Below are 6,686 nucleotides of genomic sequence, written 5' to 3' on the forward strand. Positions count from 1 at the left end.
GCCAATCTTTGCATTACTTTGTTTCCAAGGCATCAGTCAGGGGGGTTTCGGCCACCTGCCTCACTGTTCCCATCTCGGTTTTGGGATCAGCAGTATTCACTCCCTTCTTGCTGTTCTCATGGTTTCGGTGCCAGCAAGGCTTCAGCGCTTGCCCAGGGTTTGTTCAATGATACAAAGTCAAAACCATCCACTGTTGCTCTTACCCTACTCCCACATCTCCCCCTTTTTCGTTTGCTGCTTGGATTAACATGACACGTTGTAACAAGCGGTTAATCATAGTCTGTACACAGGATAACAAGCATGGAATACATATCAATACACAAATAAAAACTCCAACACACAACAGAGCAAGGCACAAAAGACGCTTAAGCCATCCCGCAAGGCCCCAGTTGCTTATCCAGTTAAAAAAATAAAAAAACAGATTATTATCACTACGAACAGCTAATTGCTTAGTTAAGTCTTGCAAATGCTGAATGCTAGCGTGAATAGATTCCGAATGATCACTCAAATTCATACAACACATCCCTTCAAAACCTTGGCAGCCATGTCCTTGTGCCAGTAATAAAAAATCAATAGCAGCTCTATTTTGTAAGGTAGCGTGACGTACGGAACCAACAGCCATAAGAAGGTCACGAAGTGCTTTACTTGTAGCATTTGTTTCTTTTGCTAACCAGCAACCGAGTTTATTAAGTGATGCTAGGGCACGAGCTGTGCCTACACTTGCAATCAAACTGGCCGAAACACATTCAGCAGAATTCCAAAAAACAACATTAGAATCACATGTGGAGTCAAAATAAGTTGTACTCCTTTTAGTGCGTGCAAGCATGGAAGCATGATTAAAGGCAAATCGGTATGGATTGAACAATGTCAATTTTCCGAAGGTACAAGGACCTCCAACAGCTCGGCCAGGAATACCCAGCCAGGCTCTTTGCCCACAAATCAGAAAAATTGAATCAGGAAGTCCTGATTCAGGGGGAATGTTCCAGGGGGAATGAATCCAGGGGATGTTCCTGATTGAACCTGCGAACCAAGAGTAGAATTACACCACATGGAAGCATTCTGATATATTCCCATTGGGGATATATCTATGCCAGCGCTGTTCGCGTTGTGCCCAATTGTATAATTTACAAAAAAGCATAGCGGTGCTTGCACTACCCCTAAAATATCTAACTCTTGCGGCAGTAAAGGCAAGGCAGGAAAATTATTTACATCGTTAAGATTCTGATACCATGTGGCATTCTTTCCGTTCGATTTGCGCCAAGACGCTTGGCTCCACCAGATAGGTTGTTGGGTTCCAGGAGCTGAGCGATCAGGGAGAACTGAATCATTGTATAAATGTCCCTAACGACCCAGTCCTAACGGTACACCCACCAGATAGGATCGGAAAGGGCTGGAAGGCATAGCGAGCGCCAGGCATAGGCTGTCTGTCCCCGTGGCGTTGGCAAGAGTCACCCACGCGTTTCCGGTTGATGGGAAGAAGGGTGTTCCGTGGATGATTCCGAGGAGAGATACGGTCGTACACAACACGCGGGGGTCCATCTTGGCCCAGCACCTGTTGACACACAAGCATACCCTCGTCCCCATGTTATCAATGGTAACGGTAATCCCCACTTTCCTGTTAGCATGTCTTTCACTTGCACTAAGGGACGAGGTCCCTGCAAGGTATCCTCTTTCCCAAAATGTCGGACTATGCAGGGATCACTATTAGAGAGGCGATTCAAAAAATTAATTACATAGAGGGCTTTGTGAATACGTTCCTGCGGGGTCAGTCCCGCACTCCCCCTTTTTTGTTTGTGTAACATGCGCTCTAATGTGCCGTGAGCGCGTTCAATAACAGCTTGACCTGTAGGGGAATGAGGGATGACAGTAATATGGCGGATACCCCATTGCTGGAAAAAGGATTGCGTGCGATGGGAGATGTATGCCGGCGCATTATCTGTTTTGATCGAACACGGGATACCAAGGGTAGCAAAGGCAGAGGAAAAATGTCTACAAACATCATGAGATTTCTCTCCTGCGTGAACAGAAGCAAAAATACATGTTGAAAAGGTGTCAATGGAAACATGAACATATTTTAAGCGACCAAATTCTGGAAAATGAGCAACATCCACTTGGTCCACCAGATTTGCGGCTTCCCGGTAGAACCAAATCCTCCTGTTCCCCTAACAACGTCTTTGGCATTCCCTTGAACTGCATAAAAAAGAATTAGCTGAGCAATGTAAGTATTTGCAGGAATAACACAAGGGGGTGTAGGAGTTCGTGCCATGATATATTTTTCACCTTCAAAGTCAGAGTCAATAAGTCCAGGCAATACAAACAGTCCTTGATGGGTGACTGACGACCGTCCTAATAGCAGAGCGCTACACCCTGGACCAATAGGACCATGGACTCCAGTTGGGATTACGTGGACCGTTGAATTGGTTAGTTCAACTTGTTTTGCGGTGGGCAGGTCCAAGCCGGTGCTGTGGGCAGTTGCGGCGGAAAGCTCTGTGACTCTGAGGTGGCGGTCGGGAACATTTTTGTCATCGTGTGTTCCCCCGCGCTGATCTTCCGGTTTCCCTGCACTCGTTGTGACAGCAGGTGCCCATCTTTATGAAATTTAGACTTGCATTGATTGGCGTAACGACGCCCTTTCTGACAGCGAGGACACACGCCTGGGGTCTTGGCAGAAGTAGCGGTACTGCTCGTGGGTTGCAGCGTAGGGCACTGTTTTTTCAAGTGCCCCAATTTTCCACATATATAACAAGGACCTATCTTAGCTGGCACACGCAGGGTGGCAAAAGCCTCTGCCAGCATAGCAGACTGGTGTGACTGCGACCCAATATTTTGGCATGCTTTTAACATTTCGGTCACAGTAGGGTTGGAGCTCTGAAGAGGTCGCAAAACCTTCTGACAATCTGCATTAGCATTTTTTATTGCGAGCTGCTTAAACAAAAGCTCCTGAGCAGGATTGTTATCAACCTGTTTCTGTATAGCCTCTCGCAAACGGTCTACAAAAAGCATAAAAGGCTCCTGCGGTCCTTGTAGAATATTAACGAAAGAATTTTCTCGTTTGTGTGCCTCTGGCACCTTCCACAGCGCTGACAAGCATAAGTGCTGTACTTGCTGCAACCCCTCTATAGGAATTCGCGCCTGAGCGGAGGGTGTCTGATAGTTTCCCTGGCCAGTGAGGGCATCAATGCCAATGGTCCGCAAGGGAGACCCTTGTGGCAGCTGCAGATTATCCATGGAACGGACAGTAGCTCTCTCCCTCCAATCCGAAAGGAACAGAGTGAACTGCATTGGGGTCATTATCATCTTTGCTATCAATTTCCAGTCATGTGGGGCGAGCTGCCAGGACTCTGTGGCACCCTCTATCAGATTTAAAGTATATGGCGCAGTAAGACCGTTCTCCTGTATTGCTTCTCTAATTTCCTTTATCAACCCATAACTGATAGGCTCCCATCGAGGGGGATGATTCGCAGAAAATATCACAGAACATACTTGCAGGACATCAACATCCCCTACCGCCTTCGCTTGCTGCCGAAAGTTAGCCCACTGATCATGAGTGTCCGAGGGAAAAAGGTCTGGTTCTTTTTCTGGACTAATGGGACCGGGATCAAAAGGCTCAAACGGACATTCTTCGGGGGTTCAGTTTCCACTATCGCCTCTATCTTGGCAGGCTCCGATTGTCGTGTACTCCCACCCACCTCGCAGGAAGCTGGGGCAGGTGCACCGGCCCCTACATGCTCCTTTAAAGCTTCAAACAAAGTTCGCCAGGGGGCTAATAACTCGGCGGCAGTCTTGTCATTACGAGTCGCCCCGTCCCGTAACCGAACACCAACCGCATCCCATTTCTCAGGCTCATACATATTTTGAAGATTAAGATCAGGGTCATTATCTCACGCCCATGCCAGTAAACTTTTCAAATCATAGTCAGCAATATGTTTATGCTGTTGGGCCAAAATCTGTTTCAAGACTTCCAACACATTTTTCTGTTCAAGGGTCAGTGTATTGCCCATGTTGTCCCCGGTCGCTTACCTTCTGTCCGGCAGAGAGGCAATACTGGTGCACCCAGTGAGCTTCCTTTCAGCTCCTCACAGTCTGGCCGGGCTACGCCAGCCAAGCTTCAGGTCCCTGTTCGGGCGCCACTTGTGCCGTATTGTTCAAAAATAATCAGCGCAACGCTCCGTGGAAGTAGTAAAAAGATCTCTATTCTTGCCAATCCGCACAGCTTATATCCTACTATCTCCTTGTTGTCTACGTGCTACAATACTATGTGTGTTAGTATTAGACACGCTATGTGTTAGCCCTTGTTACAATTTTTTGCATCTCGTGACAAGCAGCCAATCTTTGCATTACTTTGTTTCCAAGGCATCAGTCAGGGGGGTTTCGGCCACCTGCCTCACTGTTCCCATCTCGGTTTTGGGATCAGCAGTATTCACTCCCTTCTTGCTGTTCTCATGGTTTCGGTGCCAGCAAGGCTTCAGCGCTTGCCCAGGGTTTGTTCAATGATACAAAGTCAAAACCATCCACTGTTGCTCTTATCCCTACTCCCACAGCTTTCTGCATTTCCCCAGGTGCCCTACAGCCTCTCGCTGCTCCTGGGTCCTGAAGCAATCGCCACACAAGCACCCTTCCCTTCAGTGGCCAGGGCAATCATCGGCATCTTCTCTGATTTGAGAAAACTTCATGGTGCAGCATGAACCGTGGCTGAGCACTCCGGCTGGGATACAGGGAGTGCAAAGAGACGCTGCATCTCTGAGGAGATTTTCTCAAGGGGCTTTCCAGGGGCTCTGCCGGGGATTCGGCTCCCCCCTCAGAGGGGGATGGGGATGGGCAGCCATCTGCTCTGCCCCGACCTGTTCTTGCACTTGCTACCCAGACGTTGCACTCTTAGCAAAACATGACATGCCCCAAAGCGTGTCCTTCAGAGCCTCGAGTCATTTCTTGTGGCAGAAGATGGTCTTGTTCACTGCTAGCAATAACAACGTGCTCATTTAGGTCTATGTCTGAAAAAAATTTAATTTTCCCAGAAATACTCACGCGCTGCCGAGCACTGCCTGTGCAGAGGGGAGGGCCCCGGTACCCTGCTGCGCACCAGGGCTGGGAGGCGGGGGGAGAGGCCATGGGGAATTAAAACCTGTTGGCTGAGTACTTTCAGTTAGGTACGGCTGGAGGATTTTTGCTTTTTATTCTCTTTGGTCTGCTCATTAGTGAGGATGGGAGGAAACAATGAGGCCATGATACTTTTGCTGCAAAAAGGACAGCACTGAGGATTCCGGGATGCTTTCTTATTAGCCAGCCTAAGAGTTAGGGATTTAAATGTAAAAATATCCGGCACACCCAGTCTCCAGTGTTGCTGGAGGTGCAATCAGAGAAATCCTTATCTAGAAAGACAGAAGAGGAATTCTGCCCACTGAATATGGCCTTTCATTTTGAACCCAGGCGCTTTCCACACAGTGTTACTAGGTGCCGGCGCCTTCATTAGCTAATGCACTTTCAACAGATCTGACTATATTTTATTAATGGGTGAATTGCTCTTCTCCCAGGTGGTTCTTCTAAATAATTTAAGCCTCTCTAATCGGAAAGCCTGGCATTTATGAATATTATGCCTCTCTTCTAAGGGAGCTCCAAAATTTGCGCTCAATGGTGTGCTTCTCTGTATGGCAAATAACAGAACACTGCCACCTGATGGAAATCTTGATTTTATGCAAGAAATTAGAATGCCTAGAAAACTTGAGAACTCTTTTTCACAGAAAATATTTTCACTTTCGGGCAAGATGGGCAATCAATATTATGAACTATGTTGCATATTACTTACCTAAAGCCACATTTAAATGTTTTTAGCATAAATTGAACAGAATATTGCACTTGTTCTAAACCAGGTGGAATTCAGTATAGAAGGAAAATGGTCTTGGCCTGTTGCTGTTCTCCCACAGGCAATGAAGGATTTAAGTTTTCAAATACTGATGTGCTGAAGTGCAAATAACAGAGGACTGCGGGGTGTGCACCCTTTTTTCTAGGGAGCAAATAGTCTGGAAGAATATAAATACCATTAAATTAAACTGTGTCAATTATAAAAATGTCTCAATATTCGAGTTCAATTTTTTTCCCAATTAAATAAATTGAAAGCAATTATTCCAAGTCAATTGAAATTCTTTCAAAAATGAAATATCTTAGATTTTATATTTTTGAATATTTAAAAATTGAATTTATGTACATTATACTATCATTTAGATGAAAGAGGTTTCATTCTGAAAAATATTTTTCTGAAAAATATTCTGAAATATTTTTACTTTCTCTGTCTGTTCCCAAATTTTATTTTGATTCATTAGATGTGGGTTTGTGAGCTGCTTTGCTTGACCTGAACAGTCATTCCAGTGCCAGGTAAGGCCACGATCAGCCGTGCAGATCCGCCCCGGGAGCGCCCTGCCGCTTTAAGAGGCTCATCTGCATGTCCCGGGTCCTGCACTTCGGCCACAACAACCCCAGGCAACGCTACAGGCTTGGGGAAGAGTGGCTGGAAAGCTGCCCAGAGGAAAAGGACCTGGGGGTGCTGGTTGACAGCCGGCTGAACATGAGCCGGCAGTGTGCCCAGGTGGCCAAGAAGGCCAATGGCATCCTGGCCTGTATCAGAAATAGTGTGGCCAGCAGGAGCAGGGAGGGGATCGTGCCCCTGTACTCGGCACTGGTGAGGCCGCACC

Source organism: Calonectris borealis, chromosome 1, assembly GCF_964195595.1.
Source record: "Calonectris borealis chromosome 1, bCalBor7.hap1.2, whole genome shotgun sequence".
Lineage (NCBI taxonomy): Eukaryota > Metazoa > Chordata > Aves > Procellariiformes > Procellariidae > Calonectris > Calonectris borealis.